Source organism: Lissotriton helveticus, chromosome 7 (genome assembly GCF_964261635.1).
Source record: "Lissotriton helveticus chromosome 7, aLisHel1.1, whole genome shotgun sequence".
Taxonomy (NCBI): Eukaryota; Metazoa; Chordata; class Amphibia; order Caudata; family Salamandridae; genus Lissotriton; species Lissotriton helveticus.
The window spans coordinates 1,536,897,358-1,536,922,603 of record NC_136068.1 but is presented as its reverse complement, the minus strand read 5'-3'; positions in this window follow the sequence as shown (position 1 = coordinate 1,536,922,603).

Here is a 25,246-nt window from a genome sequence, read left to right as displayed (position 1 = left end):
GAGGACACATTGAAAGACTGCCACCCATGTCAACTGACCAGCCGCAGTAATCCACCCGCACCCCTACAGATGACCCCATTGCCTAATGGAGTATGGCAAGAAGTCGCCATGGACTTTTATGGCCCTCTGCACTCCGGGAAGTATGTGGTCGTCATCCTGGACGAATACTCCAGATTCCCAGTGGCCCAGTTCATATCATCCACCAGTGCCGCCTGCACCCTCAAAGTGCTCAAAGAAGTCTTCGCAACTTGGGGTGTCCCCCGGGTCATCAAGACGGATAACGGGCCCCCATTCAATAGTCATGAGTTCAGCGACTTTGCGAAACACATGGACTTTCAACATCGCAAAGTCACGCCACTCTGGCCTCAGGCCAACGGCACTGTGGAAAGATTCATGTCCACCATCAAGAGAACATTCCAGCAAGCCACGGCCGAAAAGAGAGATCTTCAGTCAGCACTAAACGAGGTCCTTAGTGCCTACAGAACCACTCCCCATTCCACAACGGGCCAATGCCCCGCGACCCTCATGCTGGGGAGGACAATGAGGAATCGGATCCCCACATGGGACGGAGCCTTGAGAAAACCTCCGTCGGACCAACAACACAGAGACATGGCCATAACCGATCGACACCGCAAGGATAAGATGAAAGAGTATGCGGACCGCAGGCGAAGGGCCCGGTCCCCCTCCCTGGAGGAAGGCGACAGAGTTGTTGTCAAGCAGGAACAACGCCACAAGACTGATTGTCGTTTCAAAGACGAGCCCCTAACAATCACCCAACAAAAGGGCACCATGGTGACAGCCGAATCACAGACACGAAGAGTCACTCGCAACGCTTCTCATTTCAAGAAGTGCTCTCCTGAGATCCCTGAAAATACACCTGTGGTCCCCACACCTGAAAGCAGGGACAACCCTGGAACTGTCGCACCTGACACCGAACCTTCACCTACAGAAGAACTCTCACCTGCAGTTGTCGTGTCCACACCAGCGAGACCCCGCCGTCACGTGCGGCCTCCCAAGAGACTGATTGCAGAGATGGACTAATCTCTATTTCTTTCATTTGTTGCTTTATTAAGAAAGGGGGAGATGTAATGAAGTTAGCAGTTCAGTAATTGGGGTGGGCGGAGCTAGGTGGGCAGAGGGGAAGAGGAGGGGACAGAATAGGAAAGGGCAGTCAGAGTAGGGACAGGGACGAGAGTAGTTGTGTGAGAATAAAGCTCCAGTAATAACACACCATAGTGTCTGTGGTTATTGTAGCAGGATGCTACAGCAGCCAGCCTCACTCGACTCCTTCCAATGCCCTCGTCCATTCAGGTCTCCAACCGTTCAGATCAATCTCTGTGGGCCGCAACGCAGCAGTCCATCCGGAATCTATCTATCCGCCGCCCCTCCCTTGTTTCTAGTTGTCTCTAAACTGTGCTTTCTTCTGACACTTTGGGCTTTCTCTCACCAACGCCCTCTGCTTATTCTTCAATATGATTTTCGGGCTCTGCACGGGTTGGTGCTGTCTATGGGCCAGCTACCCTCCTTCTATATGACTCAGGTGGGTCTGCCTCTTCTCTCTGGGATGGGCTCGCCGGGGCTACCGCCCATCTGCCTCGTTCTATGGTGCGTGCCGCGGACGGGATCTCAGCCTCCCTGGCTCCGCTGGAATAGGACCCAGGAGACTACCCCGGGGAGGCCTCTGCGCAGCCTGTCGGCCCATCTACACTGGTTAGAGCCAGGCACTTTAGTGTTCACTTTCTCCCCTAGACCAGCAGGCCCATCCATCTCTTACTCAGAGGGCCCCCACCTCCAGTTATCGGGGCCCTCATTGATCACCTGCCTCACTGATGCCCTAGGCCCCACGACTAGCTAGGCCTCACCATTCAGCACAACTGGCGTTTGTCTGCTGTCAGCTCGTCTCGGGCTTCTCGGTGCAGCCACCTCCGCTGTTCATGTAGATGATAGGTCAGACTACAATTAGGCAGTCCTACTATCCAAGCGTAAAAATAAGCTACAGCTGGGAGTATGATCAGGTATAGGGTACACCACACAGTAACAAATTTACACTTAGGCTCTAATCAGTCTGAGTAAGATTCTTATCTCCCGCCCAATTTCAGACACAATCTACAGATGCATAGATAGTCAAGCAAGGAGTAATGATCAGATAATAGAGGTTCTGTTGCTTACAATTAAAACAATTATTGTTACAAGAGATAATATTTGACATTCATTAACATTTTGTAAAAACAAATTATCACATACATTTTATTAAAACAACATCTTGAGCGAAATTATTTAAAAGAAAAAAGCACAATAACTGTCTGAGTTGATCCCATGTCATAATATTCCTGCAAATGGGGGAGGCTGACCTGGTAATGAACCGTATTATGTCATTTTAAGCAGAGCAACCCACCACGACCATTATCACAATCCAGGGAAGATTTGAGAAGTTATTAGTGATGTGATTTAACATGTCAGTTATTATATGTGAGGTCATAAACACTTATTATAGTCGAGTTGTGAAAGGCATGTCACTGAGCAGTATTATAACTGCTGTTTAAACAATGAGAATGATTTGTAGCTTTTCAGTTTTTCAGAATTGTTTCCCTGTAATGAAATTAATTTATGGCAATATCAAACATCAACATTCAACCATTGCCCTTACACAGACTATTCATTTTAGCGGCAGGGTTGGATTGCCATACTAGTCTATCTTCTAGTTCGAGTAGCCTTTTTGCGCCAATTTAGCGCGGGTCATTTGAGTTTTCTTGCATTTAAGGCGGAATTATTAGCCATGGACTCTAGCATTGCAGACACGCCCGATACTTGCGGCAGGTAAGAATGCTGGTCCTACACATGGGCTTTTGGTCCATTATCGATAGTTTTTTTGACCCCGGGTTATGGGTCTTGTCAAATTAGTAGACCATCTTTGAATGGTGGGAGTTTTAGTCGTTGGTGGTACTTCCCGGTCCTTAGTTGCAGCAGGCCAAGGCTCAGTATTTATTAGTGAAATTATCGGTTGCACTTTGCTAGTTCGTGAGAGGACTATATTACCGTAATGTCCCTTCAGAACTGTCTCCTTACTTTTTATAACCAATTTAGAATTTCGTGCCTTAAAGTGGACGTTAAATTCCGTTGATTTTGCCATATTTGAAGTTGCAAGACTGTTAATACACAGTCACTGAGTCCGGCAAATTAGGATTTGTGATTCCTACGCAATAACCGATTTTATACTTTAGTTATTTTTTATTTACATACACCTTTTTCTATTATCCGTAGCTTTCATGTGATATTTTATGACACAAATGAAGTTAGATACTAGTTCCATCTTAGATTGGCTCAATTATCCGGGGGTATCATTAGGCTGGCAAATTCCAACTTATCAACCATTAGGCCGTTAGCCCCGCCACTGGAGATCTATAGACTCCAGGCTAGAGGAGCGATTCTCCATGGTAGTGAAATATGGGGATATGCTTGCAAAAAAGATCTAGTCACCCTAGAAAATAAATTTCTTAGGCAGCTATTAAAACTACCGACAAGCACTCCACTCCTGCCACTTAGGCTGGATCTGGGCCTAAAACCCCTGGACCAAGTGGTGGGTGTTAAACCTCTAACATTCTGGAGAAGGCTATGGACAACCCCGGAGCTAGCTAACTATAGGCAGGAACTCCAGGGAATTCTTGCACTACCAGATGCAGAAAACATCCCGTGGTTCAAATACATTAAAACTGAATTTGATCGGTTGGGCCTTCCGTCCCTGTGGAACGATCCTTTAATTGCCTGCCAGAGCATGCCCCGCAAACATCTTGTGGCTACGTTTTATGCATGCAATCTGGCATCCCACATCCAGGGTACTCGCCCAGATTCATTGTCAGATAAATTTCTTGTGGTAAAGGATTCTTACAAGTTCGAGCCAGTTTTGGATGATATTTTCCCAAATCTGGCCCGGAAGCTGTTCCTCCAATGGCGTTATAGTACTCTGCCGTTAAGAGCATTTACCAGTAAATGGAAACAATCGAACCCGGAGAATTGCCCGGGCTGCAATTGTAGGCTCGAAGACGAACTCCATCTAGTCTTCTTTTGTCCCGCCTACTCTGCTGCTAGAAGATTCTGGGTAGTCCCCCTATGTAAGAATCTAGGGTTTCGCAGATGCTCCGAGGCTTTTCGAATCCTTAAAACCGATTTGTCTAAGGTAACTGTGTTTGTAATGGCGAAGTTTTTAGAGGCAGCCTGGCATACGAGACTACGCCTAATCGCTAGGACACCCTGATTTCTTGCCTGCTTGTGTCCCATTTGTTCTGTAAATTATGCAATTGTATGCAAGAGCTATTTTTACCATGTTGCCAACATTCTTTAGCTTAATTTCGCATTGACTGGTTGTATATTGTTAACATTTACTATGAGCATGATTATGTACTGCTTCTTTTATGTAATCCATCTTGTATTTTATTGTTTTCAGGGGGCTGGAGGTATGATGGGTTTTTGTATTAATTTTATTGTATCTTTTATGGCAGAATTGCCGAAATAAAGATTACTGAAACGAAACAGTTCCATTTAGATGTGGCGCTGTGTTTTCCTTGCGTGTTCTAACTTCGACAAGCTTCACCCACACGTACAATCTTGAGGATCTTTCTGCATTCAATCTAAATTGTTTGAAAGATGCTCTTTATGACACTGTGCTGGCATATTATGTCTTTCATCTAGGAACTTATTTTTCATGTATTTGAATTACTTATTTTTTCGTTCCTTTCTTTCGGTTTTTCTCTATGCGCAACATTTTAGAACGGTCATTTGTATCGATCTGAATACAGTTTGAGCAGTTACATTGTAGGAATTATGCCTCTCATGTTTTTATTTTTATTTTTTCGGATTTCCCTGTCACTTAGATTGTTTAAGTATTTTTGTTGGTGTTGATGTTCTCTTGTTTCTGTGGTATCACATACGATTTTGTGGTACAAGACATCTCACAGTTTTCCTGTTTTTTCTCATTTATTTTCCTAACTTATGGGATCTAGATTATTGACTGAGAGCCCTTTATATGGAGGCTGCCCTGACGTTCTGACTATTTATTTACACAAGACGACTTTGGATTCACCATCCAGGAACCAGTATACGTCGGTTAGAACACATTATATAAGGTATGTACCATGTCTTGATGAATGGTGCCCTGATCGTCTTAAAGACCTTAGTAGTAAACTTTTAGTAGTTATGCCTTCGGCAAATGATAGATGTATGTTGGAGCAGCTTGAAGACATGGCTGTTTTCCAACCTCTAGCCCTCCTGTGGTCTTTGCAGTTCTGCTGTCTACAGCGCCGGGACACCCCCATCGGGGGTAGCCGCGCGCTTAACAAATTTCAATAATAATAATAATAATAATAATAACAGTCACAAGCCTACACAAGGATTTTCAGAGCTGCAGGCGAAATGTCATTTTAGCTTTGTCAAATCATAATTAGCAACAACTATTATTTGCAATGACTACAATTGTTGATCTAATCACAGCTTGTAAAAATACGACATTATCAGTCAGCTTTCTTCTTTAATCAACCAATTTGTCAGATGAAAGTCAGGCCATTTTTACTTCTGCAAAATCCATCCATCCAACATATCCATCCATCCATCCACCCTCCCATCCATCCATGTATCCATCCATCTTCGTTCTAGATCACTCCCTCGGGTCTTATCTATCACTCACTGCCTTTCTTCCTCAAGGGTCCCTTCCTTTTACATCCCACATCATGTATGTTCCACCATATTCATAATTAACCCATCCTTCATTTTATGTATTCCCTGTGGGTCATCTGTAATCCTCTGCCCTGCCAACGTTTCCGTTTTACTCCTTTAAATGCTGTATCTCCTCTACTCCTTTTCTCCTAAGTACCTCTCTATAGTCCACTTCAATCATTGATGCTATCTATTAAATTCACACGGTTTTCGTTCATACACAAAAATCAGAAAGAGACTATTATACAAGATGCTTGTGGCCCACAAAACTTGCAGGATTGCGAGAGAGGGTAGAAGTGAATTTATATGTTTCAGGTGGACCATAGGCATTTTTGTATGAAAAAGAGCAAGGCGCATGTAACATTTGGGAGATACTTGCTAATGGGACACAGAGCACATGGGAACAATTAGGAATGACAGATCTTATTAAAAAAGTGAATCAGTGGAACAGTACAATTGTCATGTTAGGGGAGGAAAGTAGATTGAACGAGAACTCTGGAAAGTGGAAGGCCAACTGAGCATATGTTAACAGGTGCATTGGCAAACAAAATGTCTAAATGGACAAATACACTCGCTGCAAAAACATGTTTATAAATTTAAATGGCACTCGTTAAATGGAATCTCATAATAGCCCTCTGAGTTTAAAAACATGAGTACCACTGAATTAGCAAAAAGCGCATATTGAGTATATTTCAGTTCGTATAGACCCAGACATCAAAGCATGTTGCATAGAAATATTGTTGATTCTCCCCGAGCAGTCGTGGAAGACTTTGCTGTTTCGGTTAGCATCGTATCTATGTCCAACCTATCCAGTCCTGTCATACCATGTTCAGCCTGAGCCTAGAAACTGGGACTCCTCCAATTTGGAAATGTAGGATTTTCATATTATGCATCTAGAAAGTGGCTTTTTTCTAATGTTTCAATTGACTCCCTGAAATGTTAGCCTTCTAAAAACAAAATGCAATTAAAAACAAAATACAATTACCATACAAATAGGAAAGAACAAACTTGAAAGCAAGACAATGGAAATATACTTGAAGAGAAACATTTAATAATTTAAGTGAAAATTAGATATGATGTGTAAATCACAAATTTGAATCCCTGAAAATACGGCTCAGCCTTCCATCCTTCTTGGGTTGTTAAACTGAGTTCTATTACATTGGTAACTGTAGCAAATGTTTTTACACTGCTTTGAAATAGTAGTGTAAATTAGTCTATACAACATTTTCCTGTTTTGATTAGTATCAAACTGCTTTTGTACCTGCTCTAAGACACTCAGCTAGTCATTTCAGAATGTTGTCTCCTATCTATTTGGAAATGTCTTATCGTTCCTTCCCTTTTACATTTTCTGTGTCTCTCAGCTCCAGATAGTTTGCAACTGTTGGAAACACATTCATTTTAAAGTATGAAAAATCATTCTATTCCATAGTTAACATTTTGCGTTCTGTGATAATGTTATAAATATGTGGGATTTGTATTATAGTATGTTTCACCCATTCTCACCTTTTTTCATTAATATTGTAAAGTCCCATTACACATTACATAATGAATATAGCCATTGCTTAATTTGTAAATAATTAAGGGCCAGGGCCTTACTCGGGAGGCCACTGCAGCCTACACCACCAATTACTCCGGCAATGACTGTACCAACACAACTACTAACCATCGCACTCCTACAGGTGTGACAATTCAGACTATTCTGCCACCTGAATCTATGATAATTGGTAAGAAGAAGGTATTGTTATTCTTAAAAAATATATAAATTGACTTATTAACACTGCTGTTGTGATCATCTCCAAATTAGATAGCGCCCCCATGTGGTGGACTGTCACTAGAGCCGGTGCTGACAATTAAGTGCTGGTGCATAGCACGGGAAACCACCGGCTCAAATTAAGCACTGAATATAGCCTTTCTAGTAACTGCCAACAAAAGCCTGGAGGGAACTACGTGCTCTCAATAGAGAGAAAGACACTGTCCAATCATTACCAGAAAGTGTTGCCCAGTTACAAGCCAAGAAATCTATAACCAGGCGTAATACACGCACATTGACTCACCCCCAAACTTACTGAAGCCCTCTATTAAGGCTTTTAGTGTGGTTTTAATACCGCTCAGCTGTATCTGTTGCCTAAAAACCAAATGCAGCCCAAATCACAGCCACAAGGACATGTCTCAGAGCTAGAATGGCTGCTCGTCATGTTGATATACAATGCAGCAGGTTAGCCTTGAAACGTATTCTTTATGTTGATTGCCTGTTTTGTTGTTATTTGCAGCCAGTTCTTTTGGACTTCGAGTTCTCTTTCAGACAGAGCAGTATGGTATGACATTTCCCTACGTATCCCAATGATTTAAAGACAACATAAGAAGGATTTGTAAGTTGGCTAATTCGAATAGAACTGCAAGGACTACTTCAGTATTTAAGAAAAATCGTTCAAATGAATGAAGAGCATTTCGAATTTTACACTGTAATGCAGAGTGGCAGAGCACGGCTCACCCGTTAAAAACAATTACTAGAGGCCTCTGGAAAATGAATAAAGTGCCCGTTGGTAACGGATGATCTTGGAATTCTATGCATTTTATAAATAAATTCCCATTTTTCACAAGTCACAGGTGCTAGGAAAACTAATTCTGCATGGAACTAATCATTGAAAAGGGAATGGGCACATTACTCATCCTATGTTTGGAAAACTGAACTAAAGAAATAGAAAACAAGGAAACATTTGGTAAAGCCTGACAATTTTCCCACTTGAAATGAGGTCTGTTTTTACCAAGAAAGAACAAGCCTTTGCAATGCAATCGGTCTCGCCTTTGGGACCTTATATGTATGTAGCTATGCAGCACATTAGCCTGGGTGCTAAAACATCTACGGTTCTTTAACATGGAGGGAAAGTAAGCACCAAACTGCGTGACATGCCAGGTAGGGGAACACTTGGAGAAAAATATTGCCTTTCATTAGGAAATGGTATAGTCCAAAGCTCTGTTTTTAATATAAAATCAGGGCCTTTAGTAGTCATATCACTAAAAATACAAGATTTGAGGAAAATATTATTGTCTACGGGTGCTTGTGGAAGACAAATTCTATGGACTGAAACCTAGAGAATGCTAAAGTGATTCTGGTCTTTTACTGACCTCTGCTGGTTGTTTTATCTCAAGAAAGTTAAATAGAGGCAGTTGCGAGACAAATTCTATGGACTGCAACCTAGAGAATGCTAAAGCAATTCTGGTATTTTACTGACCTCTACTGGTCGTTTTCTATCAAGACAGTTAAATAGAGGCAGTTGAAGAAGCAGAAAGCAATTCTGGTATTTAACTGACCTCTACTGGTCATTTTCTATCAAGACAGTTAAATAGAGGCAGTTGAACAGAAAAAACAGTCCCTAAGCGGAAGCAGACGAGTCCTAGGGCTGATCTCCAGAGCCCACAAAGTACATACACATATAAGTATACACTAAAGTATATAGAAGAGGTATTGAATGCTCGACCTAAAAAGGGCAACTTAATTGCTGCTTTTTGTAAATAGATTGTCGCCCTTATCTAGTACACATTGTTAGTCCTGTGCATTTCCATGTAGTCTCTGATATTGAATGTTAAAATGTTTAACTTTTCCCTTCCACGACATCTCCTCCCACCTTAATACAACAGTGCTTATTTTGTGCATGTGCACATTATGCACACCCAGAGCTTGGTATCAGACAGCTTGCATATTGACAGTGTCAGCAGTGTCAATTCTGACAATGGTCGGCCCTGTTTGGTAAGCTAATGAGCTACACATGTGCAGCCAATGGCTCCTAGCACATTGAGGAACTGGGCTGTGGCTAAGGACTGCCATGCCACCCACTGCATGCTGATGTACTGCTGCCTCAACAGATGATAGATCTCAATGTCTGGTGCAAACATTAGGATTGACTTGCCTGTGAGATGTCAGCTGTAATGTTATGTTATGTTAAAAGTAATGTGTAAAGCGCACGTTCACCAAACGGTTTCTTGGCGCTCAGCGGGGTCAGTTGCAGGTACAGTAACAGTGGACAGTGGAATTAATTGTAGGCCTGGACGAATAACCATTGTTAGAACTGGGGGTCTCTAGTTGGCAGAGGTAGGTACCACTGTCCAAATAGGGACCCTTGCTTCTAGTCAGGGTAAGGAGGAAACCCTCTGAGATAACCCCTGCTCACCCTCTAGGTAGCTTGGCACGAGCAGTCAAGGCTAATCAGAAGGCAATGTGTAAAGTATTTGTACCAACACTCACAGTAACACAGTGAAAACACCACAATCCAACTCCACAACAGTTTAGAAAAATAAAGGTATTTAATCTAAACTACACAAGACCAAAACGACAAAAATCCAACATACACAGTTCAAGAATATGGTTTCAAAAGAGTTCTTAAGGTTGCGATAAAATAATCCACAGATGCGTGAAAAGTTCACAGTTGCATCACGTTTAGCCAACAGTACCTTTAGTTGCGACAAAGTTCCAAAAGCAGATGCTGGTGCGGTGGAAAAACAAGCGATGCATTTATTTATTTATTTTTTTAGGATTTTTTAGGACACGCTGCAGCAGCGGGCGTGTTGCGATGAATCCGATCTGTATGGGGAGGAAGGTCACTTGTAGGGATTCCGGTGCGTAGGTTCCGTAGGAAGTTTGTACTCGCAAAGGCACGATGCGACGATCTCGTAGGGGCTGCGACAATCTCCGGAGCGACGATGCATGATCCAGCGGCGATCTCTTTCTCGCAGCTCCTCGATGCGATGGCTCTGCGACGATGTTCGCAGTGACGTGATGTGGTCCGCATGCAAGCAGTGCGGTGATCTCACCCAGCGACGACAGGCTCTGCGACGACACTCGCAGCGATGGTAGTCTTCCCGCACTGGTCTGGTGCATCCCGCAAATGAAGGATGCAATGTCTCTGGCAGCGGCAACAGGCGCTGCGATGATCTCGGCCTTCGTAGCGGCAGGAATTTCCTCGCACTGTCAGGGATGCGCTCCGCAGCGAGCGATGCGACAACTTTTCTGTAGCAAAGTCTTTAAAGCTTAGTTTCCAGCTTTCCAGCACAGGTACAACTTCAAGATGCACCATACATGGGCCACGCACTTCAGGAAGGACAGAACTCTATCAGTAGAGCTCAGGGGAAGCTGGGGGTGAAGTCCTTTTGTGCCTGGGACTTCAAAACAGGGAGCCAGCTGTTTTCAGGCCCTTGGAGATTCCTTCAAGCAATGGGACACAGCACACAGCAAAGTCCTTCCCCTCTCCTTGGCAGCAAAGCAACAGCAGGGCAATCCAGCAGAGCAACAGCTGGAGAATCTTCCTTCTTCAGTTTCAGCTTTCTCCTTGGCATAGGTTCCTTCTTGATTCCAGGATGATCTAATTTTCTGTTGTCAGGGGTCCTGTACTTATACCCCTAAAAGTCTTTGTTCTCTTTGTGCAAGTGGGCCCTGAGCCCGGTCTGAACCAGTTCTGGGTGTTCCTTGAGCACTTTGTTTTCCTGGCTTCTCCCTTCCTTTCAGAGTGAGGGGCAGGGTCGTCAGCCGCCCAGCAGGAGGTGGAGCCAGCATTGTGGAAGGCAGGCACAGCCCTCTTCAGGCCCAGGTGCTATCTCCTCCCACCACTCAAGTTGCAACTGCCGTCATTCAGCCTAGGGCTGACTAAGCCAGCCTCCTGGGGAATGCCCAGCCCCTGTCACTCTCAAACCAGACAGTCAATACACAAACAGGCCAAGGCACACAGGAAGGTCAGACAAGAGAACAGAAACTTTCTAAAAGTGATGTTCTCAAACACAGGATTCAAAAACAACCTTTCCTAAAAGATGTGTTATTAAATTCTGAGTTCAGGGATACTAGACTCTTATGTCCTATCTTGTTCCTATGGGAAGATATGCTGGTAGCCACTGTAGCCAGCACCCCCCATGATAGCCTATGGAGCAAGATAGCCTTGCAGTAGTGAAAAACTAAAATGGCTGTAATTCGCTACCGGAGCATGTCACCTGCACAAGTACATGCTCTATCTTTCACATACACTGCACCCTGCCCAAGGAGGTACCCTGGGCCTTCCATAGGGGTGACCAATGTGCACGAAAAGGGAAGGGTTAGGCCTGGTCAGTGGGGACACTGACCAGGAGGACATGGCAGTTCACACACTGCACACAGGCACTGTGGTGGCAGGCCTGAGACACCATTTTGGGGCTATTCATGTGGGTGGCACAATCAGTGCTACAGGCCCACTAGTAGCATTTGTCATCACCAGCCCTGGCACACTCAGTGCACTTTACTAGGGACTTCTTAGTGATACAAATATGCCAATCATGGACATCCAATCATCATAACAATTTACACAGGGAGCACTTACACTCTGACACTGATCAGTAGTGGCAGAGTGTCCAAAGCATCTAAACCAGCAAAAACAAAATCCAGCACAGCATCAAAAATACAGGAGGTAGAGGCCAAAAAGACAGGGGAAACCACGCCAAAGATGCCAGGTCTAACAACCATGTTTTAAGGGATTTCCTGAATTGAGTGTAGGAGGTGGCCAACCACAATTCGGGGGAGAGGGAGTTCCAGAATTGGGGTGCCAAGGCCAAGATTCTTAGACCACCATGTTTTTTGCGTTTGAATGGGCAAGGGGTCAGCATATTCATGTTTGAAGAACGTAATTCACAGGGAGGGGACATAACGCTGTATTTTGGAAGTAATAAAGGCCGGACCGCGATCCGAGAGGGCTTTGTAGATCGTGCAGCTTAATTTAAGCCTAATTTAAAGAGGCAGCGTTGGGTCACAAGAAGCCAGTGTAGGCTTTTTAGCAGAGGTTTCGCGTGGTGAGACTTAGGTTGACCATAGACAAGCCTGGAGGCTTGGTTCTGCACCAGTTGTAGCCAACGTAGTTGGTAGACTGGGATACCGGTGTACAGGGAGTTAGCGTAATCAATACGCGACATAACCAGGGCAAGAATGACTTGGATCCGGGCCTCAGTGGTTAAATATCTGCTTATTTTTCGAATTTTCCAAAGGTGAAAGAAACAAGCGGAGACCACAGATCTTATCTGTGCCTTCGTAGTGAGATTGTTGCTGATCACAATTCCCAGGCTTTTGACTGAGCTGACTGGTGGAGGGGGGCACCCCAGTGAATGTGGCCAAAAGTTGGAGTTTGAGGTATTTGCTGGGCCACCAGTGAGAATCAGCTCGGTTTTATCGGGATTTTGTTTAAGATGATTAGTGTTCATCCAGTTGCTGATTAATTTCATAGTAGACTAAAAGCTCCTAGGGGAAGAGTCAATATTGAACACTAGCTGGAGATCATCAGCATAGTTAAAGGTTACAGAGCTGTGATTCTGTGTCCTCCGAAGTGATCCCAGGTGCAGCCAGTAACATGACAACAACAGGGGTGGCATGGGAGCCGTCTGTTCGTGATGTTAGAACCTGATCCCAATGTGCAACTACTTCGAGCATAATATCTGGACGGAGTTGGCATCTACCCACTAACTTTTACTCAGACATGTACATCACATTTCTCTTACTCAAGTACTTATTTCACAGGATGAGGGGCAGTGCAACAAACACTGACGCTGATGTTGTGGAAAAGATGTGTCTGTGCATGGTTTGCTAAAGCTGCAGAACAGTGTGTTATCAGTTGGAGGTTTGATGGGGAGGGTTTCCTGTGTAGAAGACAGAAAGATTTGTGTGAAGAAGCCCACCTCACCAATATTCAGGGTCTTCAGTTTATTTTCCAAGGACAGAAATGCGACCAACCCTGGCAGGACACAGCCAGCAACTGCTGATGCTATAGTCAATCACGGCACATACATTCTATATTCCATTCCATTGTTTAGCAGTTGCTGCTAAGACTACATTACGTATGTATATTCACCTGCAATACATCATTTCTCCTTTTCAAAGAACTCTATCAAGTGTTTAGCAAATAAAACCCACCTATTGCACAACACAATAATGATGTCCATGCATAATTACTTCCATAAGTGTACACAATTACAAATAAATGGCATTTAATTCATACTACATTGATACTACATTCACTTTACATTCAAACATATTCTTTTAAATGCTCAGGTAGCTCTCTTTTCTTATCACTCTTCCTCAAATCAGAATTTCCTTTTCCTCCTTCACCTTTTTTAACTGCATTCTTTGTCTCTCTCATTGCCCTCGCCCTCACTACTCATCCATCTTCCCAATTCTGCCCCACCACACATTGCTATGGTTCTTATATTCCATCTTTTTCCATCCTCTAACTTCACACTATACTTTCTCATATTCACCATCCGTATTGGAGGGGACAACTTGAATAAACCATTTCTTGTGCCAACCGCATGCACACAAAATCCCCAGACCCATACTCACTTCCATTGCTTCCACACTTTCCATCCTTCGTGTACTTTGTTTGTTTGTTCTGTACCCTTCTCAATAATTCCTCCTCATGTACTATTCTTCCCATCCATCCTAGTAAAGCTTTAGTACATGGCTTTCTTCCATTTAATAACACAAACACTGCCTCCAATGTAGTGGAATGCATAGCGGTTTTGAGAGCTGCACAACACTTTTTTTATTTCCTCCTTCCAGGTTAATCCACTTTGCACAGACAATTGTATGTTTTCACTAAGTACTCTCTTGAATCTTTCTACTATGCCATTTACCATGGATGCTCAATATCTGTCCTTGAATGCTTCACCCCACACTGTTGCAGGTACACATCAAATTCTTCGGATATGAATTGAGGTTCATTATCCTTCAGTACTTTCTCAGGATAACCTTCCCTTCACCACACCTCCTCACAAAATTCAATTATTGTTTGGGACTTTATTTTGCTTACCAAACGCACCTTGAGCCATTTGTAATCATAGTCCACCATAAGTATGGCAAACCTTTTGCCACTACTCTCCAACTCAAATGAACCACAAATATCCCTAGCTACTTTCTGCCATGCATTGCACAGAAAAGCTACTTGAACAACCAGCATTACTTTTACTGCATGCATCTTGTGGCTACATGCACAATCCATACATTTCCTGACATACCTTTTTATATTCCAGTCTAGCCATGGCTACCAAAAGCCCTCTCTCATCTTCTTCTTCATACCAGTCATTCCTCCATGACCTTCATGCAAAATCTCTAACAATCTTTCCCTCAATTCAGCTAGTATAATTAACTTGTCTCCTCTCCTCACAATTCCGTCCTGACATGACAATTCCGACCCGACATTCGTATCATTTGCCAATTCACTCGCACTATCTCCCATCATTGACCATTCTTTAGGCAAACTTCTCACAAGACTTTGCATTTCTATGCCTTTTGCTACTATCTCCCTTCACTCATTCTCAAAAATACCTTTAACTTTCGAGCACACAATGTCCATAACCATCCACTCTTCCTCTTGTAGTGTAGTTCCTATTATCCCAATAGGCTCTGCGCATTGGAATAATACCTTCAATAGTATAGGCCTAGACCAGACGTTAACTAGGTCTTCTATTGTCGATATTAGACTTAAAGTTTTGGGTTTGCCAGCTAGCTCAGAGTTCACTAGAAACTTTCTCGAATAGGCAAGGAGGAGTAGAACCTCCCTGGATAGACAAGAAGGGATTTAGTTTCTGACAACCATAGAACATGACAACTTTGCTCTCCCCTAATCAAGAGTGTATCTCTAGAGTCGTGTGAAAACAAAAGACAACTTATTTTCCTCAGTCAGTACGTGCATTCTTAGTCTCACCAGATTGTAGAGAAAAGGAAGAGACGGGCGTGTTCAATAAAAGATGTTATTTATTGATCAGTCTCTTTTCTCATACTAGAGAAATGGATCGATATTATCGCAATACTTATGGTTAAGTAAAGTGCATACAATAAAAGCAGAAGTATAAAATAATACTGTAAAAACATTTATATGGTTTCTAAGCCATAAGGTGGTTTAAAATGGATAAAATAGATACATACACATATACATTTGACTAATCGTACTCAACTGGTGTTTCTAACTACGCCTACCCCGGTATACCTGACCTAAGCCTAATACGTGGGCGGGAATAGAAAGTAGCAGTTTAAGTTAAGTTTGTTTTGCCAAGTGACTGACTCAAGAATTCTCTGCAAGGGGTTATTCAGTTCTGTACCTGGAATCTAGGATGAATGAGGGATGGTATCTCTCGTCTCTGGTCTCGATATTCCAGGCTGCCTGCGAGGGCTACCCGGAAGCGCCGGAGCTGGATTTCTCGGCAGGAAAAAGCAGCGTCTCGTTCTCAGCGCGTCAGGAAGGCGGGGCTGCGCCAGCGGGGTCTGCTCTGCTCTGGGCTTCGGCAAGTCTGGCTGCTCCGATCTCGTCACCACCGCGTGTGTTTGCTTAAGGCAATACCGGTAATATTTATACCTGTAAGGTGCCGAGATTGACGTAAGGATGGACATAGATACGTCAATAAGGATGTCATACGACTTGGTCGTTAGCACATTCTTTTGCTGAAGTTCTCGATGAAATCAAAACAATGGCCGCAGGGTTTTTCCCAGGTTGTCATAGGTTTGATTTGTTTTGAGAACTCCGTATGCCTTTTCAGGGGCTGGAGGAATATCGCTTGTCTAATTAGATGGCAAGCGTTATGACCTAATCAGATAACACGTTCCTGTGCCGTAGTGTGGCTTAATCAGATAACGGTTTCTGCATCATGGGATGGCTGCTAGTTAACTTGTTAACCAGAACAGGGTCAGGAATAGGGGGATCGATACAGAACCTATAAGAATACATCACACCCACTCCACGCTAACTATGGCCATGTTTACGAATCTAGGCATAGTAAAACATACTGTAGAGTATCGTGTATACCTTACCACCCCAAAATACATATAATGCATTTCGAATAATGTAATATACGGAAAAAATATTCACATGTACTATATGCACTCAAGCTGTAGAATAATGCTAAAGTAATCACGCATATGTATACATTATTGCTAATTGGTATATGAGAATTTACACATGAAATGGCTCTTAATACAGAAGAAAAAGGTTCGAGACCATTTCATCACAGAATAAAAATAATTATGAACATACCAGCGGGCAGCTAATGTCTATAAAGTTTCTAAAAAATAGAAATTTTAGTTCTCTAAGAATAGTTCTTACTTTAAGCAGAAGATAAGTGTCCCGAAAATTCGTAAAAATATTTTGGGGCTGCTGAAAAAATCGCTGTCCGTGAACTGGAGGGAAAATTGTTCATGTTATTTTGCTATTAAGTTGAAGGCCAAATTCAGGGTGTTGGGAACGCCGTGTGCTAGCTTGCTTAAAAGTCTCTATTTCTGATCTGGTGAGAACATCATATCATTTAGACTGTCGAAAAAGCTGTCAACAGCTTCCTGGGAGAGTTCCACTAACTCGGAAAAAGGTGTAACCATGCATTCGTGCGCATGATTGTCGCCATTGACGTTTTGATTAGTATTGCTGACAGAAGGTCGTACCTGATCGATGCTGCTTTCATCTTGAACTCCACTACCCCTTAATCGTAGTGGTGAAGTTTCCACGAATGCCGTCATCAGGATTGGCAGCCGTTGAGGGCAGCACAAAGCATGAGCCTTTATCGGACCCAACAATGTTTCTGCATCCATAGGCGCATCCGATTGTAGCGTCAGACAGGTGTCCAACACGCATTCTTCTCCGCACAGCAGGCACCTTAATACAGGTAAAACACATCGATGCCACATTGGTCGAAATGAAAGAAACCAAGTCATGTTCAGGTCTCTAAGCCGGGATAGTCCCAGGATTTTTGATATCCGGTGCGAAATGTATGGGGGAATTAGTTGATAACAATGAGTGAATCTCTGCAGTCGTCCTTGCGACTAGGAGATCATACGTTTCTTTTGATGACGTGAGTCTGGTCGGCGTCTGAAGAAGCACTGTTTTCATTCTGCTTAAAGTATCTATTCGAATAGAAGTAATTTTTAAGTTAGGCCATGCCCTTGCCTCCCTGTCTGGAAAGGAGCTGGGGAACAATGAGTGTCCACAGCACATGACCTTCGCAGTCGTAGTTACGAGATAAGGAGTCCCGGGCATAAGACTACAACATCTGCGATCCACAATTAGAATGTAACTCCCGTTATAGAGTCTTTTAAGGAATGGTTCTATCTCTGTTGCAGGTGCGCCTAGCTGGTGACATGAAAGGTTATTTGAGTTCCCTTCACAGGCTCCATGCAAACTAATTCCATTACACAGAAGTGTACCGCTTAGTGACATCGCACAATTATTGCCACTAAGAAACACTTTCTGTCCTTTATTACTGACACATGCATGTGAATAGGGCAAATTCCATGTTGTCTTAATGTACCCTTTTCCCAATTTTTCGTACATGCCAGCCTGTATATATTTTTGGCAGTATTGAAACCTGAAGGTTGATATTGAAATATTAATTATCCCATGTATTATCCATTCACTGACAGGTCGTTCTGACATTGTCACTGGTAATCTCTCGACTTTCTCAATGCTCAGGATTGTATAATCAGCACCCTTTTGTGCCATACTGATTTGTTTATCAGTAAGGTTAAAGATATTGAATAGTGACGTTGTGTTGATTAAACGCCAAGGCACATAGCCTGAACGCAGATTTTGTAACGTCCAGCCAAGCTGTACAATAGAACGCAATTGAGACTGACCGTGTTGTAACAACAGTAAGTCTTGCGATATTATGTCGATTGCTGAAGACACAATGCTGTCCAAAGAAAAAATTCTGGAGGACAGAGTCATTAACCCATTGTCCACTACAGAAAGTGATTTTTCCAAATTAATACGGTTAATTTTCCCGTATACTTTCTGCTGTCTCAATTTGAGTTACCTTCCAGGCCTCATTGTAAGCTACATATACAGAGGCTGCTATGAAGCGTTTTTGACGCTGTTTGCGCGGTCCCATAATGAAATCACGCAAGTCAGCACCATCAGTAAGTAAAGTTAGGTGTTGCTTAATTTCTGTCAGTGTGGAAGTTTGTAGCCATTGAAGGCATAATTTGCCCACACTGTAGGTGGTTATTATCCCTGGGTGTTGTCTTTGGGAATATCTAGGGTCTGGCCTGGTCAATTTGAACCCCTGTTTTTTGTTCAGGAATCTGTCTTGACAGTTATTAGTATCTGTGGGCCAGATCAACCACTGTTTCCAATCAGGATGTGTTCTGTTTTGGTTTAATATATAGTTTACGTCTATCTCTTCATCTGTAGAGCTATTGCTGTCCATTGTTGGCTTTGGAATAGACGGTTTATTTAAGTCTTTGATTGTGGCTAAGCCAAGACAGGTGGTTTGTTGAACAGTGTCATTTAAAGATATAATTTGTTCTGGGATCATGCAGGCTCTAAACAATGATTCTATACCTTGTACTTGCCATTCTTTTGTACCCCAAACACTTTTAACTTCAACATTTTTGTCCCAATAATCAAAACCAAAAGTATTCATTTGTTAAAAAAAAAGAGTCTGAATATATCAATTTCGTGTTTGTTAGCATGGTCTTTGTCCCTGTCTTATTTGACAATTTGAAATAAAATGTTTCAGCATTACTTGTGTTGAACCCTGAAAAGTATGAATATTTGTCGTAAAAGGTTCTTGAGCTTCCTTTTGGAGGGGTTGCACAATGTTCCCATTGATTATAATTTAAAACATTTCTAGGTTGTGCAGATTTATGTAGAAAATGGTTACCATAGTGGTTGTAACAGTACATACTATCATAATTAGTCGAACCCTGCAAATAATCATGTTTGGTAAATTTAGCAGACATCACTAAGTCAGACATCATATTATTTATACTTTCAAAGTCCCAATCATCAGCAAATGAGCTTGTTTTTACAAAGTCACTCAACGAGATCTTAATTTGGTGTGGATATTTCAGGATCTCAACCGGACCATAAATTTCGTAGTCAGTATTGTCCCATGCTACCCCACCCGGTATAGGATTGGCTGTGAAGTTGACTGAAGAAAGTTCTCTTTTCTCGACGTGTGAAGATGTGTGTGGCTTGAGGATCAAGTTGATTTTCTGACTTGCTGTGTCCATTTTAGCATATTTTCCCTCAATGAAGCGTCCCAAAGTTAGTACCATGATGAGCCAAAGTATGAGGATAAATGCACCAAAGCCCACCCAAAATTCAATCCATGGAGAAATCAGATATGTTTCTTTCAGCTGTTTCAAAAGTTCTTTAGCTTTATCTTCAAAGGTTTTTGTTGATGGCTGTGTTTTTGATTCACTTAGGTCCTCAGAGGAATCATCGAAGTTTATGAAGTAGCCGGATGCAGTTCTGTCAATTGTTCCAATTGCTTCAGGATTACTGTTTCTTGCATATTCGTTTGTTACTTCATTGTAGGTTGGTGTGTCTCTACTAAAGGTTTTTATTTGGGTTTTCAGAGGTTTAAGTTCCAATGCATTGTTGCATAGTCCTTGTTGTTCTTCTGTAGGCGTTTCGAATGTGATTAGCCTCTTAGTTTGGACCTCTGTATTGGTAGCAAATCTTGGTGTTCTACTACTTATCGGGAGTCCACTTGGCCTACTGTTTGTTATCGGCCACATGATTGTGGTTTTACCAGGTCGATGGATACAACTCGGTTCTCCTTTTTACCAGCAAGCGGCGGTAGTACAACTGATCTTGTCCCATTGATAGACAAGACAGGAACTGCTTTTCTGTAAGAAGGCCCAAATTCCTTCTTTACCGCGATCTTTTCTCTGACTAGATCCCCGACTTTTGGAATCCAGACAGGTCTTGCTGGGACAGGTGGTGGTTCTTCAGTGGTTGTTGGCTGCTGTTTCAACTTTATGTTGCTCAGGTCTTTTCTTGTTTTGTTTAAGTCCTGCAAAATAGCCAAACGATCTTTGATATCAATGCTTTTTTCCTTTACCACTGAAGTCTGACTGTCAAGATCTAAGACTAACATCCTAGTTCCAAACAATAATTCGTACGGACTGAATCCCCTCAGAGAATTTCTTGGCAGGTTATTTAGACTACGTTGGACACTTATTAGATGTTTGACCCACCCAGCTCCCGAACCTAATATCATTTCTGTTATAGATAGCTTTATGCCTTGGTTTTTTCTTTACACCATCCCGTATCCCTCAGGAAGGAAGTGAGAAGAATCCCGCATCGCTATGCTCATTTGGCCGTGCTTCCCCACAAGCTTGAGGGCTAAAGTGAAAACATTGGTCAAACGTAGCATGCTCCTAGCGTATATGCCATTTAGACTCGCAAATCTTTGTATAACAGTCCAGACGTCAGCCGAGTGCTGGGGATCTACATTATAAGTGGAAACTAGCCTGTATATGTTAATCGGACGCTTTGCTTTTTACTGCTGATCCTTTCTGGAGTGAAACGCCCCGGTAGTATACCGTTTCTCTCGCCACTGCGATCTCTGTTGCAGTCCGGGCATTTTTTTACAAAAATGTGATGCTGCAGGCTCATGCCTGGCCACCAGTACACTGATTGTAGTTCTTCCAGAGAATCTTTTAGTTTGAGGTGTCTGAGACCCTCGCCCATATGTGCGTCTGCAATTAACAAAGTTCTCCTGTCCATGTTTGGAATTACTCTATCCCCCACTCCAGGGATTCGAGCAAAAGGGACGGAGTTTGCATCGATTATGTATGTATAATTGAGTGGATAGTTGATCGGTAGCGCTGAGCAGTCGCCTTTTGATGACGTTTTTACCGCCAGCACTGTTTCACCGTCAATGTATTTCATTGTACGCTTTTTTCTAGCTACGGAAGCCGATTTAGTTGCTACCGCTGTGGCTGTCTTAGCCAATGAATTCCCTGCAACGTGAACGCCATCACGCTGATGACTCAGTGAGTGTGTCACGTGAGTCTTTGGTAGTTCTTTCTGTAAAAGAACTATTTGTTCCCAAAGCAGTTTTTGCTTTATTGTTGCACCTGTGTCATCTTTGTAACCGTTTTGAATCCATTTCTGCAAATCGCTGTTATATGATTTGATGCAGTAATACGAATCGGACACTATAAGTGTCGGGAATTCACGATCTGCATTATCTAGCGCCATTTTCAATGCTATTATTTCAGTCTGTTGTTCTGAATTGGTTTCTACTGAGTGTGTTTTTGTTAATAGAGGTCTTAGTTTATCTCCGCGCCACACTTCTTTTGTAATCTCACATGTGGGGTTGTATGCTTGTTCTCCCCAAACGGAGGGTTGAGCATGTCCGTCTGTATAGATTACACAAGCGTACTGTCGTAAGGGCAGAATGTCGATTGGCAGAGGGAATGTTCTTTCATATTCTAGATTTTTCAATTCTTTTAATTCTGGATCAAAGTAGTATTTTACTTTGTCCGTTGTAATTGAATTCACCCATTGTATCCATTCCGGATTCAATGCTGTTGTTGGTAAATTACACGGTGTTGTTAATGCCTCAAAGGCTGATTCTGCTGTTCTGACTGTGATGTGTCTACCGTCAGCTTTATCTTTTTCTCTAGCTATTGCGGTTTGAACTGCATGAACAATGTTTTCTTTAATGCTGAATTTCTTTTCAGGTTCTGTGTACAAGTGTGATTTGAATGCAATTGGTACCTTTTCTCCCTCGTTAGAGGTCAGGTATGTGAATCCGCATCTTCCTGGGATGACTCGAATCACAAGATTGCGTGTGTTATCACGTGTTTCTAATTTTGTTTTTATTAACATGTCACTTTGTAAGGATCTCAGAATTTCTGTGTGTTTTTGAGTCCAATTTGTTCTTTTAAAATCTGGTTTTATTAGATCATAAAGGGGCTTGACCCTTTCTGCGTAATTTGCAATGCATGTTCTTCCGAAATTTAGGAAGCCTAGAATTGACTGTAGGTTTTTTAGTGTTCTAGGTGCTTGGAGTACGGCACATTTCTCTAGGAAATTGTCAGCCAGGCTTTTGCCTTCACTTGATAATTCATATCCTAAGAACAGGACTGTTAGATGGGCAATTCTAGATTTTTTAAAGTTGAATTCGTAACCCTCTGCTGCGAACCCAAGTATTATGGTGTTCACTCTCTTCAAGTGAGTATCCAAGTCATCATCTGTTAGGTATATGTCGTCGACATACGATAATGCTTCGTCATCATATGTTTGTAGTAACTCTGTTACTCTCGCTGAGAATAATCCTGGGCTGTTCTTGAACCCTTGGGGTAACCGACAGAATTGTTTTTGAGTGCCATTTATTGAGAACGCGGACAAATATCTGCTCTCTGGTGCTATATTTTGACAAAAGAATCCATTAGAGATGTCTAATGTTGTTTTGTATTTTTTGCGCACTATGTTATTCATTAGCGCTGCACTATGCGAGTTTTGCACTGCAAAAGTTTTGCAACATGAGTTAAGGTGTCTGTAATCCAAAACTAGACGATATGAATTGTCTGGTTTGGAGACAGGAAACAAAGGGTTGTTCATTTGTGAGGTGCAAGTTTCAATCACCCCCTGGTATTCTAATTGATCTAGGATTTCTTTAACTGTTTTTTAGCTTCTTGCTTAATTGGGTACTGTCTTTGTGCAGTAGGTTGTGATTTTAACTGGATTTTGTGAGGAGGAGAGTCCTCATCCCATCCTACGTGATTTTTATATAAAGCAGGAGCTTGAGCTACTGCCCACTTTCTAGCAAGTGTGTATTTTTTATGAATTGGGATATGATTTGAGAAGGCAGGCATAATTATTTCTTCGCCATGAGGGCAGTCCCTGACAAACTCTGGTGGCCAGTCTTTTTCAGCTAGAAGGATGTCATAGCCCTTGGAGAGATTATCCCAAAATAGTCCCCTTATTTTTCTAGTCTTATCCCCTTCTATACGTAAAGTTATTTCATATATTTTGTGAGGTTTGCTAACTCTGGTGTCTGCAGTTTCCACTTGAAGGTATTCATTCGTGTCCACTGTCCCCAGATGATTCATAAGGACTTTGCGAGCTATGCTCACTTCTGCTGCGCTGTCTAGCATTGTCTGAGCCCATTCTCCGTTTTCCGTGTCCTCAGTATTCTCGGCATTGTTAACTACTTTAATACTGGCTACCTTCTTTTTTGGAAATTGTAATTTCTTATTTGGATGAGCAGGTTCCTTGTCTTTGGACTTGACGTGCCCTTCCCTGGGTTCCGATCGTCCTCTTCTTTCCGATTTCTGCGAGGAAGTCTGAAAAGATTGAGAGGGACGTGTATCAAAATCTTGATATCTATCCGGTTTCTTTATATTATCCCTATTTCTAAGGTTGTATTTTTTCACAGAGGGCTCACTTTGGGGAGACTTGGGTCCTTGGTCCGGAGATCTTTCTCTCCGCCGAGGAAACCTTCCTCTGGACTGGAATCTCTTGTCTTTTGGATTGGATTGTTTGTTTCCATCCCAGTTCTTCGTTTGACTGTTTAGATGATTTTTAATAAATATTTTTCAGGACTTTCAATCAGTTGGGGTTTTACTGGTATTCCACCTAAACTATCTCTACCTAGTTCCTCATAGGATTTTTCTATAATTCTGGCAATTTCAGCTGGTTGGTCTGCTATATCTGTTTCTTTTAACCTTTGGCGGATCGCCACGTTTGCTGCTTCTCCCTTTATATTGGCTAGTAATATAGCTGAGACCTGCTTGAAGTCTTTCAGTAATTTCATACCAAGAGTTAAAGCGGGTTCTGGACCGTATTCGTCTTGAATTTGTTTTAGCACATCTGGTATTACCGACATGGATGGAACACCATGGGTTTTTGTGTAGATGGAAGCAAAGACTGTACCCCAAGTGTCACAGTCCTCCACGTGTGGTGCGATTCTCAGAATCCTGTGTTTATCCACAGGGGTGGTGTCTGGAAACACCGCCTCTATTTGGGTGATTTTTTGTGCTAACCAGAATGGTATTTGTTCCCTTTTAGCTGGTACTTTACCTAGGCAGGACTGTATGTTCTGTGGTGTAATTTTATTTGTGTTCCCCTGATGAGGGGTCAGCTGTGGAATTTTAATTGCTGGTTGGATTGTTGAAGTCCGCATTACATATTGGACTAATTGTCTATGTACTTTTATTAATTGTTTTAGTTGTATTAGAAGATCTGCTGCAGACATTCTTTCGATGTCTGGATGTGGTGTGTATCCGGCTAGGACCGGCCACGTTGCTCCTGGTCTACCTAATGGACCGAGCCTGGTGATGTGATTGTTGTGTTTTAGGGCGCCATTAAACAAGAGCGCGTGCTCTTGAAATTTAAGTGGTACTTCCACCTCCTCAAAAGGAGTGTATTCTTCAGGAGGTTCCTCTGTTTTGTAATGGTGGAAGTGCTTTGTTACAGCGTTTGCTGCTGGAAAGTGTATCCATGAATAGAATACCTCTGTCTGCCGATATTCGTGTGCCTCTATTACGAATATGACTGTGCCACCTCTAGGTGTCAGTCCATTTTCTATAAGTTTTAAAGTTATAGATTTCCTTTTGTTGACCGGGATGAGTATTATATCCGGGTCTGCTTCTTGCATAGTATTATCAGCTGCTACGAGTTCAGCTGCTACTCTAGCTATCTCTCTTTCTTCTTCAGTGTCTGACATTCTACTGTCAGGAAGGTTATTTTGTTTGTTTGCAGATCAGGTTTCTTATGGGAACAAAGATTAGATGCACAATATTTTGGAACAGTGT